The following is a 14,782-nucleotide window of genomic DNA, read 5'->3' as shown; positions in this document are numbered from 1 at the left end:
GCAAAAGTGGAAAAAAAAAAAAAAAAAAGATGCTACAATGTAGATTTGCTTTATTCTGTTTAAAAACAGAAAAGAGAAAAAAGTGTGTAAGTTACAAGAGACTGGGAAATTACTTTCTAAGTAAGGAAATCTAGAATCCTATCAGAATAGTCACAGGAAGTGAATTCTAAACTCCTATATAAGTATTCACACCAGAAGCTTAATTAGAAAAGCTATACCTTTCCAGTCAAGAAAAGGAAACACATGTTATATAAGGGTCCAACCAAAGCTACCCATCCCAGCTGAAATTTCAAACACTCCAACTCCTCAGACACCCTTCAGAACAAGAATTATTTGTACAAATATTTGGCAATCAATTCGTCATAATTTATATGACTGAGGAGGTGGACATAGTCTTCAGCCACCCACAGAAGAGACAACAATGTTGGTCAAATAAGTGACTAACTACTATAGCTATTTCACCTAACTCTACTGCATTTTTACAGAGGTTAATTTTACCAGACCAATGTTTAGTATAGTTCCATTTTCACAGTACAAGTGATACCTTGCTATTTTCTCCCATACTCCTCAACCCCTTTGTGTCCTTTGTACCCTGTCCAAGAGACACCAAGTTCTACTTTTATTTCTTTCTTCTATTTCTATAAGTAGGGAAATAGCGAGCAGATCGAGGGACATGATCGTTCCCCTCTATTCGACATTGGTGAGGCCTCATCTGGAGTACTGTGTCCAGTTTTGGGCCCCACACTACAAGAAGGATGTGGATAAATTGGAGAGAGTCCAGCGAAGGGCAACAAAAATGATTAGGGGTCTGGAACACATGACTTATGAGGAGAGGCTGAGGGAACTGGGATTGTTTAGTCTGCAGAAGAGAAGAATGAGGGGGGATTTGATAGCTGCTTTCAACTACCTGAGAGGTAGTTCCAGAGAGGATGGTTCTAGACTGTTCTCAGTGGTAGAAGAGGACAGGACAAGGAGTAATGGTCTCAAGTTGCAGTGGGGGAGGTTTAGGTTGGATATTAGGAAAAACTTTTTCACTAGGAGGGTGGTGAAACGCTGGAATGAGTTACCTAGGGAGGTGGTAGAATCTCCTTCCTTAGAAGTTTTTAAGGTCAGGCTTGACAAAGCCCTGGCTGGGATGATTTAATTGGGGATTGGTCCTGCTTTGAGCAGGGGTTGGACTAGATGACCTCCTGAGGTCCCTTCCAACCCTGATATTCTATGATTCTATGATTCTTTATTCTCCTTGTGATGGGGTGGACTGGGCCCAGAGGCCCCCTGCTGCGCACACACCCATCCCAGGAAAGGAGCAGAAGAGAAGTACTCCAAGTGGCCTAGATTGGTTGCGAGGAAGCAGCCAGTGAGGAAGGCCACAAGGAGCAGCTAATCAGGGCCTAGCAAACTCACATAAAATAAGCTGCAGGACCAGAGTCCAGAGTCAGCCTGGAGCTGGAGGAGAGAGGACTGTGTTCCTGGCTGGCTGAAAGAGTGGCAGGACCACAGACAGCTCAGTGCTAGCAGGAACCAGGGGAGCAAGAGAAAGCTCCTGGCTGGCTGCTGGGACTGAGCCTAAGACAGTTGCCAGCAGGGACTGGGGGAGCAAAGAAGGAACTCCTGGCTGGCTGCTCATCGTGAGTAAAGACTGAGCCCAGGGAGGGCCACAGGAAAACAGTGTCTCTAGGGAAGAAGCCATGGAGGTATGGCCCCATACCAGGGGCAGGACAAGATAAAGACTGTATACCCTGGAAGGGTTTTGTTTTGTTTCACATATAGACAAATGTCTATGACTCCGCTGGCAGGCTGAGTCACTGAAAACACACCAGAGAAACCACCAACAGAGGTCACCATGCACATGCACTCGGCCAGGGGATGCTCATGAGAAGTGGGATGCTCACAACAAATGTGTGCCACCCTGTTACAGTCCTCATGACTGATTTCATGTCCTACCTTATGTCTTGCTTTATTGCTCCTCTCTCTTCCTGTAATCCCTAGCACTGGGGCCTGGCATGACCTTCTTCCATAGTGGAGCTACCATACAGCCCAGAAATCTGCTGAGAAGCCATTGTCCTCGCATCCTCAGCTGCTCTGAGATGTGAAGTAACTAAGCAGGTGAGAGTCACTGGTGGTCACTGGGGTTAGTGATGAAGCAGAGGTGTTGTGGGTCAATGCAGGCAAATGGCAAGTTACCAAATAGCTCATGTATACAACCACTACTGGAATCAGTGGATACTGATGGTCATGGGACTGAGTATTGGCTTTCGTAAATTTAGCCAGATCAAATGACAGCAGCTGGTAACTAAAGTTCAGTTGTCTCTTACGAGCACTGATGTGAGTCACGCTAAGTAGTTCGGGATTCTAATGAAACCAGAGCTTTGTCCCAGTTAAGGTGACCAGATAGCAAGGGTGAAAAATCGGGACAAGGGGTGGGAGGTAATAGGCACCTATCTAAGAAAAAGCTCCAAATATCTGGATTGTCCCTATAAAATCAGGACATCTGGTCACCCTAATTCCAATTTCACTAGAACAAGCCAAGACATTGGGGGCAGTCCTCTTTAAACCAGGGCAATACTGGTAAATCAAGGCATCTGGTCATCCCGTTTGTGTTCTAAAATGAGACACAAAGTATTAAAACTTTCCCATTTTCTACTGCTTTTGGCTATGGTATTATCTACACAAAGCTATATAGAGAGGAGAAGAGCAGTCTGTCCATAATCTTTTGGGAGTGAAAGTTAAAAGGAAAACACTGTTACACACAGAGGAGCCTCTGTGTGCTAAAGAGAGAGAGCTGACAGAGACATCCCCAACAGTTTACAGCAGTAGGGCAAGCTAGGAGGGGATTACAGTCACTAACTCACTTGGATGGGAATCAGTCACATCCTCCAAAGAAAGACCTACTAAATAATCTTTCTGATGTACATTCAATCACACACCACATCTGAATGTTATTCGATCACCTCAGCTGAAGCAAAGTGATTATCTCCTTTGCTCAGAGAGAACTGACAAGACGTTCATTGCCTTAGAGGATACACTATACAGTTTTACATTTAAAAAAAAAAAAAAAAAAAGATTCTGAGAAGAGTCCTTCTGCAATTTCCTTTTTTTTTTTTTTTTTTTTTGCAGGGGGGGTGCGGAGGGAAGGGGGGCAGGTGGAAGAGGAACAACTGCAAGTGCAACTGCTGTACTGCAATTGCCGCTTTATACAAAACTTGATCATTTCCCCATTACCAATTCTTTCCACTCCGCACACCTATTTGCTTTGTGTATCTGCCTATTGTTTTTAATCATAGGCTAAGACTGTAAGTGCATAGGAGCAAGGATTGCCTATATTATTGTGTGTGTGTGTGTACAGCATATGATGCAATGGGGTCTTGATCCCTACCTGGGGCTTGTGGGTGCCACCAAAATACTAAGAAGTAATGAGTCTTAAGCCAGTGTAGTAAAAACTCAAGTACAGGCTGGTAAACAAGCCAAAGTTTATCCCCAGGCCCTCTCTATGCTAGTATTGGAGCCTGATCCATTCCAAGGATCTGATTCAAGTCCCATTGAAGTCAATGAGAGTTTGGCAGTTCACTTCAGTGGGAACAGAATTGAGTCCCTAAACACAGTCCTTATTACAGATGTTGGTCTCATTTTCCTGGCCAGCATAAATAGGGACAAACTGTGGTATATTTTGGTTTATAATTATATTCCATTAGCTATGCTATAAACTGCTTCAGTCATACTAATTTTCCAAACAATTTACAGTATGGTTCATTTTTGTCTGCCACTGATCAGGGAGATTAGCATAAGTCATTGTTAAAGACAGGGTACTAAAGTCCTCTCCCAAAATGCATCACAATGCTGCAGCCCAAGGTTGCAATATTTATATTTTCATATCACAATATTGTTTCAGCGTGCAAGAACTCTGCTTCCTTATATTATGATGCAATCTCATCACATAGCAATAGCACAATGCTAGAATGCCCAAAATGAAGTTCTGAGATGGGTTAAACCTTGTCCTGGTGACCAGAACAACCCTAATGCTCTTAAAGAGGGTCCCCTCCAGGTCAGTTGAAGCATAATAGCAAAGTGCAGTATTGAGAAACTTGTGTTTCAATGGTCCACACTCTATTTACTTATTCTATTGACAGATTTTTTTTAGGTCTCAGGGGTGTCAGATAGGCTAGCACATTGCATGAACACAGAAATTTCTATGAAAAATTAAAAGACAAAACATTTATGGTCTTTGGTCTCCTGCAGTAGTGAATGCCAGAGTCTGGATAAAGGAGGATTTCCTTGCGCTCGTTCAATATTTACCTGAGAATTATTGCACGGGATAATCCTGTTCTCATATTATGCAACAGTAATTTGAGTAACAGAAAAAAAAAAGTCTCCAGGTGTCCAGAGAATCAGAATACATGAACAAGGCTAGAAAGGGGAAAGGCTTCTGCCAGTCTGTTCAATTCTGAACATGGCAGACCTATTAGGTTACTGCATAGAATATCTATGAGATTTTTTAGTTGTTTTTCTTTTAAAATAATTTGTTCTATTTGTTTTAATAATTTATTAAAAAAAACAAAAACAAATTGCAAATCCTGTTTAAAGACAGTGGAAAGGACAGTGTGTGGAGAAGGTGTTTTTCAGTTTGCACCTCAGGACTTTGCCGACATTTCTGGCTACTTCCAAGCTAGATAGTAGAGCAAACAGCTCAGAAGCGAAAAAATAAGCGCCCAACACTCTGTATTCTCTGTGCACACGAGAGATCTTTCATTGTATCCATTGTTCACTACTTGCTACAGATACAGATATTCATGCAACAAGTTGAAAAGCTTAATGTGATAAGTGAGTTTATTGTAGCATGTCGACTACTTCACCTGTAACCTGACCATTCAAATCCAAATCCTAGAGCAGCTTCTGTCCCCTGCCAGAGAAGCATTTCCATCTTCGCTTTCCAGTTGTAGAGTGGCCCCCCAAAACATCACACTTGTTCATTGTCCAGGACAAGCCAGTCTGTAATGGCGTGGCACCCACCTCTTGTGAGCTCCTCCTTCCGGTTGGGTGAGTCTCTGCTTCTCTCAGTTTATGGTGACCCCTTCTGGCAGTTTCTAGTGACTCAGCCCTCTGGCCAAGTCTCACACAGTCTGTACGGAATACAACTCAAACAGACCCCAGGCCTCTCAGTCTTTAAGCTGTCTCATGGTCCTACAATCCCAGCCCTGGTATTGAGCCAAGCCTCCAAGGTGTCCTCCCCAGAGACTCTTTACTCACCTTTGTCTGTTCTGGCCCCAGCTCTCCAGCTGGGCCTCTTAACAGTTCAGATCCCCTTCTAGGGGTTTAATTGCTCTTGAATCATAGGCCACTTCCCCAGTTGCCTATGGGGGGCCCCAGGCCAGGGAGCCTAAGAATAGCAGCCATGTGCCTCTGTGTCCCTTTAACTAAACCACTTTCAGTTCCCTGGATCAGTTGCCTGCAACCCCAGCCTTCACCAATGCTTCACCCTTACCTCAGGGCTCTTCTGTGTACAGGCTCAGCAGCCAGCCAGGAGCTCTTTCTCACTCCCCTGGCCCCTGCCAGCACTGAGCTGTCCATGATACTGCAGTTCCCTTTGGCCAGCCAGGAGCACCATCCGAACTCATCTGGCTCCAGCAAGGAACTGATTCAGAGCGGCACTGCAGCTTCTTTTATTTTAGCTTGCAAACCTCTGATTGGCTAGCCCCTTGCAGCCTCCCCTCCTATCCTGACTGGCTGCTTCCTATGCAGTCTCTCCAGGCTGCTTGGAGGACTTAGCTCCACTACTCTCTTCCAGGGATGGGTGTGGCAGGACACTGAGGCCTCCAGCAGGGGGCCTCTGGGCCTAGTCTACCCCGTCACACTGTCCAAAAATATTTTTTTAGAACTCTAGAACATTTCCTAAATTAGTTTCTGTAACTAGTGTTTGTACAGAGTGCAGGATAGTATAGGGTGGATTGTGGGATTTTTACTTAAACTTGTTTTAGGAGACCTGCACAATTCATTTGTGGCTTTGCGATGCTTGAGTACCAGACCCATCCCAGACAAATCCTGTACACCAGGTTGTGGTGTATGACATAAATTTGTGCAATCCTAGACACTTTGTGTGGAATTGCTTCTCTGCCTCCACAATATTTGGCAGCATCCAAGTACAGATCAACATGAATCCCTACTACTTTAACCATTTTTTCTTGTTTCCCCTGGGAGCTGATCAGCTTTTGCCTGGAATCCTTCTAACCCAGCAGCTGGAATATTTTTAATAGATCTGTTAATTTTTGAAATCCTAGAGCACGTTTAGCAGGATGATTATGGATTTAGTTGCAAATACACTGATGATGAGGAGGAAATAATTCTTCAAGGGGTCTGTTAATAGGTCACCTACCAATAGCCTAGAGCACTCAGCCTCAATTCCTAGGTTTGCCTATAGGAAATATAATCTAAGAGTCAGGGGCTGAGGCCATAGAGCAAACCAATTGTTTGTGCAGGTTGTGCACATAGCTATCCCATGGAGCTAAATGTTATTATTGTTACTTCTCCTTCCCCATTCCCACTTTTTGCTTGCTACATCTACTCATTGCCTCTTGTCTTGACTAAGACCCCAATCCTGCAACAGATGGGTGGACTACTGAGCCTGTGTGAAGTCCCATGGGGGTCTTCAAGGGTACAGCTCACCTACGCATTGTACACTGCAGGATCGGGGCCATAGATCGGAAGTTCCATTGGTACAAGAATGTCTTTCTGCATTTGTACAGGGCCAAACACAGCAGGGGCCCAAACCTGACTGAGGCCTATGGGTGCTGTCCTAACACCAACAGTAGTTTTGTGTACACACACCCATCAAATTCTATTGTAGGGTTCATAATTTCTCACACTGACTTCTCTAAAGCCACCTCCATAGCAAATGTATTCCATTTTCAATTCAAAGAGTGATTCTTCTAGGTGCCACCACAGCAAACTCAAACTGAGATCCAATAAAATAAATCAATCAAAGCAGTACTTGTTCTAACTTCCATGTGCTTTACCAGATTTTGCAATGGTGGCTTAACCTCATAAATTTGTTATGAGTAATGAAGCAGGATAAAAATGGGGTTTTACTCCTAAACCAAGTATAATTATGCATGAAAAATACACTGTTTGATTAAGAAATAATTAGTATAAAGAGGTGGATTATATACTGGCAATGCTATCACTATAGTAAAATTGAAGTGAACCAACAGACTTTTCTTTTTAATCTGGAATATCTCATCAGATCACTTTTGGAAAGATTAGAAACCTAATTTGTTCTTGATGCTGCATAGTGCCATATTAAGATTTGCTGTGAATTTCATTTCATACTGATTGCAGAAACATGTATTTGATAGTGCTTAAAATATTGATGGCACTGTACTGTATGCACACACATCTATACTGCACTGTACCTCTAAGGTACTTGAGGAAATTAAAGTGTCTTTTAAGATCATCATGTCAAGATGTTCTTAATTTTTTTTAATTTGCTGCTTTATTAGGTTGATTAGTCTAGCAACTCTAAATCAGATGTTTACAAAGATACAGTTCATCATAGTGTATGAGGACTGAGGAATAAGCTTTTCCTAAACTATGAAACCATGCACAGTTTGTCTAGCCTTCTACTTGCTATAAAGCAATACAGATTTTTAAAGCAGCAACTTACTTTTGTCTGGTTATATAAAGAGTCAAATTTGTGTTAAAAAATAATAATCCTGAACTTGCAAGACAGTGTAAATGTATGTTTAAGAGGAGAGCAAGAGAGAGAGAGAAGTGACCTTTTGACTCACTTTATACTTGGTAAGGGTTATATTACAAACCAGCTTCAAAAGCAACAGCAAACAAGCAGAGCTAAATGCTTCTTCCTTTAGAAATATGATGTGTTTTTTGCATATTTACCATGGCTCCCTCCCATTGACCATTTCCTCTCTAAACACAAATAATGGATTCAATTTGTTTAATGGTGGGTGAATTTACTGTAAAAATCTAAAAACCAAGGGCCTAGCTCATCCCTGATATAACTCGATTGACTTGAGTCAAGTTTCATGGGGATGACTTTAGCCTTAAATCTCTGCTTATTTGTGTGTAAAGAAGGCACTTTGAATCAAAGGGGGGATTTCAAACTCAGAAGTTAGTCATTCTGAGTCTCAGAAGGTGATCTAGTCTAGTAGAAGTTAAGGCAAGATCATCTGGAAGTGACAAGGCCCTGTAAGCATGTAGCTTACCTCTCAACCATCAGGTATGCAGTTAGTGCCTCAGTCTCCCTTCACTGACAAGGATCTTCTCAAGCAGATAGGGAGATTCGGCCCCCTGGCCATTTCAAAATTCCACCCATTCCAAAAGAAACAAGAGTTCAAATGAGAAGACAAAGTCAGATCTTCTCCCATCAGTGCAGGAATCCACAGGAGGTTCTTTTCTTCTCGATTGGATGGGATGCCCACTCTCCCCACCCCACACTCAGAGTCACAGCTAAGCTGTAGCCCATACTATCCTTCTACTACAGGCCCCAGCCCAGAGACTAATAAAACAGTTGCCACTCCACCCTCAGACTTTCCCTTAGGACCACTTTTTTTGCTCATTTTCTTGCCTACCTCGTAGGTCTTTCCTGCCAAACCCCTACCACAGGCTGCTTCGGATTGTCTGCGAATCACTCGGCTCAGCAATCACATAGCAGCTTTAGGAATCGGCACTGCTCTAGTCTGCCCGTCTGAGCGGGGGGGACGGGGGGGGAAGAGAAAACCTTGATTTGTGCTGGAAATGGCCCAACTTGATTATCATACACATTGTAAGGAGAGTGATCACTTTAGATAAGCTATTACCAGCAGGAGAGTGGGGTGGGGGGAAGTATTTTTTCATGCTTTGGGTGTATAAAAAGATCTTCTACACTATCCACAGTATGCATCCGATGAAGTGAGCTGTAGTTCACGAAAGCTTATGCTCAAATAAATTGGTTAGTCTCTAAGGTGCCACAAGTACCCCTTTTCTTTTTGAGCTGAAACAGTTATATAGCTTGGAGGTCCCTATTTTCCAGGCACATCCACTAGGTATGGGCTTACATTGCTATAAACATCAGGAAAATAGCAAAATGAAGTGCTGGTTAGAGCTTGTTGGGAGTTGTTAGCTGGGGAGTAATTTGATTCTTTCACACACAGTTGCAAAGGTTGCTGCATCTCACATAAGCTAGTTTCAGTTATGTAAGATAGTGCTAGTAGGGCAACAGGATGTAAAGCCCCCTCCATCGTAACAGCCTCATGAAAATCCCGGGCAGAGCTGACACATTTTAGATTTTGTCTGTGGGGGAAAACCTCACATTTCCTGGCTTGAAAAATCATATTATGAACAAAACCATTCAAAATGATTATCAAACACTGTGTTATGTCTGGTGAAGGATACAAACTAATAAAACACAAACTTTATGAAAGCTGGATAGTTCAGGGAAGTAGTCATTATGTGATGGCTGTTTAGTCTCAGTTCAGTTCCCACAAGATATGTTTCCACATCAGAAAACCACATTTGGCACTAACTGGGACTTTAGCTGGCAATCTCTGCAGACAAAAGCAATTAATAGGCATGGAGGCTGAACTACCTTCTCATATCTTCAGAGGAGCTATGCTGATTTACACCAGCCAAAGATCCTGCTCAGTGTTACAACTTAAGAACTACTGAAAAAAAAAAAAAAAAAAGGATGCATACAGATTTATTATGCTCATAAAAGTATTAGTAGACTTGTATTAACTTGCTTGAGAAACAAACAATTCATCCACATCAAACTCTGTTCCTTTAACGAGTGTGAGGAAAGCAGTTCATTAGTAAGCCAAGGAATTAGAACCAATACAGAAATTATGGTTCTGTGTTTATTAACAAAACAACAAGTTACAAGAACTGGAGAATGACATTTGATTGGAAAAGAGATTGAAGTTTTAACTTTCAAAATGCAGGTTTTAAAAGATTTAAAAACATGAGTTAAACTACAACAATCTTTTTAATATAATTAGCATAGGCAAGGCACAATATTATGAGTGAGTCTGGAGAAGGAGGGGCATGTTTTAGGAGGGTCCTAATTTGGTATAACTAATGCCTGGAGCTCAAGAGTTGCTGGTGGCGAGGCTGCTACCTAACACAGACCTCTCAGCATGTCACATTCGCTTCTATGCATGCTGAATAGAAATCTCTTTCCCACATCTCTGTCCTGCATGAGAGACAAGGTCCGGGAGGTGATACCTTTTATTGTTGGTGAGAGACATGCTTTGGAGCATACACAGAGCTCTTCTTCAGGTCCTGTGTCACTTATTGCTAATGAAAGATGAACTTTAGATATTTATTTTGCAATATGAGAAGATTATTTTTAATTATTGTTTGTATTAACAGTCATGGACCAGGACTCCATTGTGCTAGGCACTACACAGACACAGAACAAAGAGACAGTTCCTGCCCCAAAGAGTTTCCAATCTAAATAATATCTTAGGAGCAAAAATTAAAGCATAGGGCTGGATTGCCTCCAGCAGCCGAGATCTGCTCAATGCATGAAGGAGATGTGAAGCTAGAGTCTTAAGCCAACACTAGGTCTATGTATCAACAGAGAGTCTGTCAGACATAATGCTGCTGAAATGCTATTAAAATTAAGTTGTTAAAAGTGCAGTAAAATATGTAGTGCTTGGACTTTCCTAAAGGCTGGTAAACGGAAGACTAATAGTCATACATGTATATCTTATGTTTAAAGTAATATCTGTACATGTGTGTTACTCTCACACAGATGGGACAGACTGAATGATAACAAGAGGGCCATTAATCATTGCTAAGTTTAACCCATAGCAACAGGTACACCCCTTAGGGGAGAGAGTGGTCAATTGATACCCAATAAAAGTGTGTGCAGAGGAAACACCTCAATTCCCAATACAGTGGGTAGAAACCACTTTACATGACCCAGGGATGAATCACATAGGATGACTTCACTGAAGAATTATCTCATGGACTCCCTCCCCTCCCCCATTCACCTTTTGCATCTGTGAGCCCTGAGGTCAGAACAGTCACATAGCAGAGCTTTCAGATAAAAGCTGCCTAGGGCCGTTGGTTTTCAAACTTTTTTCCTGGTGACCCAGTTGAAGAAAATTGTTGGAGGGGTTTGCGCTGTGGGAGGGTCTCAGGACAGGGGCAGAGGGTTGGGATGTAGGGATGAGGGCTGTGAGGTGGAGCAAGGGATGAGGAGTTTGGGTGCAGGAGGGGGCTCCAGGCTGAGGGTGCGGGCTCTGGGGTGGGTCCAGGAATGTGGGGTTTGGGGTGCAGGGGGGGCTCAGGGCTGGACCAGGGGATTTGGGCATGGGGTTGGGCCATGGGTTTACCTCGGGTGGCTCCTGGTCAGCAGCAGTGCTAAGGCAGGCTTCCTGCCTGTCCTGGCACCGCACTATGCCCCAGAAGTGGCCAGCATGAGGTCCAGCTCCTAGGGGCTCTCACCCACAGGCACCGCCCCACCCTCCCAGCTCCCATTGGCCGAGAACTGGCCAATGGGAGTGCGGAGCTGGTGCTCGGGGCGGGGGCAGTGCACGGAGCCCCAAGGCCCCCCCTATCTAGGATCCGGACCTGCTGCTGGCCGCTTCCGGGCTACAGTGCGGTGTCAGAACAGGTAGGGACTAGCCTGCATTAGCCGGGCAGCACCGCCGATGGGTACTTTTAATGGCCCAGTCGGCAGTGCTGACCAGAACCACCATGACCCCAGTGCCTTACATTCTGCGACCCAGTACTGGGTCGCGACCCGCAGTTTGAAAATCACTGGGCTAGTGGAAGGAAGAGGGGTCTTTTTACCAGTCTGGATCCTAAGAGGCAAGGACTTTGTCAGGTAAGGTACGCCTAGCTGGCATAGCTGGGATAAGCCTCAGAAGCTGAACCTATAAGACTGTTACTTGAACAGAAATGTTATGTTTGTCTTTGTCTGTGTCTTTAGTATTCTTAGCATCGGGCAAATATCTCTTGCTTAATTTTCATTTAATTAATAAAGCCTAAATAAGTTTAACAGGATTGGACTGAGCGTTGCCTTATTGGATAAAGGAGGGAGACCTAAGGAGGACCTGTGGTACGTATCTGATCATTTAGGAACAGAGGAACTTGGATTTTCTGTGATATTATGGTGAAAGGGGTCTAACAACACAGGGGTCCGCTCACTTGGTTTCAAGGGAGACTGAGGCATCCAAGGGGACTGTTTAAATAAATTCTGTATTAAGGCTGGCAAAAGCCGAGGGAGTTAATAAGCAGTGCAGTTAGCTGGTGTGTCTATGGAAGCAGAGGCATAGCTGGCACTGGGTTAACTTCCCTGTTATTGAACAGTCTGACTTGAAGTGGAACCCACAGTCTTCAGATACCAAGGGGCATGATGGGACAGGACATTGAGGAGTTGCTTACAACCTCCAGATTCTGAGGTCCAGTGTGTGTTGGCCCTGACATCTTCTCCAGTTTATGCCACTGGCCTTCCTAAGGAACACTATGCCTGTGGTTTCAGAGAGCTCAGCCATGCTACCACACTGCCCTGATTCACCTTCAACTGATCTGCTACACCAGGGTGGGGGCAGTACAGCTGGTCCAGGAGTTTGCTCTGCTGGCCTTATGCCAGTGGGAATTTCCCCTTCACCAGGGGATTGCCCTATTAAACGTTTGCAGCTAGAATCTGGTCCATTTGCACTACCTAAGATAAGGTCTAAACTAGAGAAGTTTTGCTGGTATACCAGTATAGCTGACCTGGCAAATCCTCCTAGTGTAGACGCAGCTCATACTGGCAAGTGTGTTTTCCCCCAGTATAGCTTAGGGCAAGTCTACTCTTAAAACACTGCATTGGTGCAGCTGTGCCACTATTGCACTTTAATGAAGACACTTTAAGATGACAGGAGTGGATTTTTCACACCCCTGAGCAACATAGTTATATCGATATAGGTCTGTAGTGCAGATCTGACCTCAGCCAGTTCAGCGAGCGAAATAAGCTATACTGGCAAAAACACCGACATTAAGGCTTCTGCCTGTACAGAAATGACATTTAAATAAATGGTCACACCCCTAACCAACACTACTATACTATCAAAAGCCCTCGTATAGACCTGGCCTCAGTGACACGAGGGGGCAAAACCTTAGCAGGAAATCTGGCCGATAGAGTCACATGTGCCCCTATACAGAAAGCCAGCATGAGGACTTTGCACCACTGATGTCCCACTTAAGCACACAAAACGGTACCTATGTGGGCTTTGGGGGCTGTATAAGCATTGTGCTTGCCCTCTATGCAGGGGAACATGCCACCCATTTGGGATATATTTGTCCAATGAGCACAATTATAAAGCATTAATTAAAATGGATAAAGTTGGTATAAAAGCACCATTACATCCTTTAGGCCATGTCCGCACTACAGGTGCTACAGTGCCGTAACTATGCCACTGTAACACCCTAGTGTAGACACACATCGCAGAGACAGAAAGGGCTTTTCCATCACTCTAGGCACACAATCTCCCCAACCGATGGTAGCTAAATCGATGGAAGCATTCCTCTGTTGACCTTGCTGCGTCTACACGGTCGGCACAATTACCACACTCAGGTGTGGATTTTTCAAACCCTTGAGCACCATGGCTATGTCAATCTAAGTTTTATGTGTAGACTGGGCCTTCATTAGCTACCAGCACAAATACAGATTTAAACCAGCTGTCAGTGTGTCTATCACACTGTGATTTTATGTTAAATTGTCATTTTCCCCCAGGCACCTGCCACGTTGTCATCATAGCAATGCATTCTATGACACCTTAGTTAGGCTAGAGAATGAAGTGCCATGCAGGGATGTTGATTTATTTATTTATTTTTAAACCGAAACTACTGGGGGATGGAATAGTATATATGATGTAAGATCATTGTGCAAGGCCCTGGCAATGTAAAATTCTCCCTTCAATCTCATCCCACCTGAAATATTTTGGAACCATTTATGCTAAATCCCAGAAGCACCTCCACATGTCTCAAGGTCCTTAAGAATCCATCATACTTTCTGGACATTTAAAGATATTTGACCAACACTGAAGAACATAAAGAGGCAAGGAAGGACCGTTCATTTCTCTTAAGTCATCTTTGATGGTGGGTCAGATCCTGATTTAATTTACACCAAATTCAGTCAAATAGCTGGGTTTACACCATTGTAATGGAGATAAAAATCTGGCTCACGTAGCTCCAAAACCCTAGCAGATGACCTTTAAAGCCTAGGGCCTTTCCTGAGAAGGTAAAATAAACATGGTTTCAGATGAAGCACAAAAGATTAGTGGAAGTTCCCATTGATATATTAACTTAATTCCATGCCAAATGCTAATAAAAACAAACAAACAATAGCTATCCTGTTTCACTTAACAGCACAAAAGAAATTGGGAATTGCCACAGCATCAGATAGCTGCCTCACCTATTGGCTTAAGTATACATTTAAAAAAAAAAAAAAAAAAACAAACCAAATGAGGAGTCCTTGTGGCACCTTAGAGACTAACAAATTCATTTGGGCATAAGCTTTTGTGGGCTAGAACCCACTTCATCAGATGCATGGAGTGGAAAATACAGGAGCAGGTATAAATACATGAAAGGATATATTTATATCTGCTCCTTTATTTTCCACTCCATGCATCTGATGAAATGGGTTCTAGCCCACGAAAGCTTATGCCCAAATAAATTTGTTAGTCTATAAAGGTGCCACAAGGGCTCCTCGTTGTTTTTGCTGATACAGACTAACAGGGCTACCACTCTGAAACCCATAGGCGCCAACTCTGTGGGTGCTCCGGGGCTGGAGCATGCATGG

This window comes from Eretmochelys imbricata, chromosome 2, assembly GCF_965152235.1.
Source record: "Eretmochelys imbricata isolate rEreImb1 chromosome 2, rEreImb1.hap1, whole genome shotgun sequence".
Taxonomy (NCBI): Eukaryota; Metazoa; Chordata; order Testudines; family Cheloniidae; genus Eretmochelys; species Eretmochelys imbricata.
The sequence above is the reverse complement of the archived record's forward strand: the minus strand, read 5'-3'. Positions refer to the sequence as shown.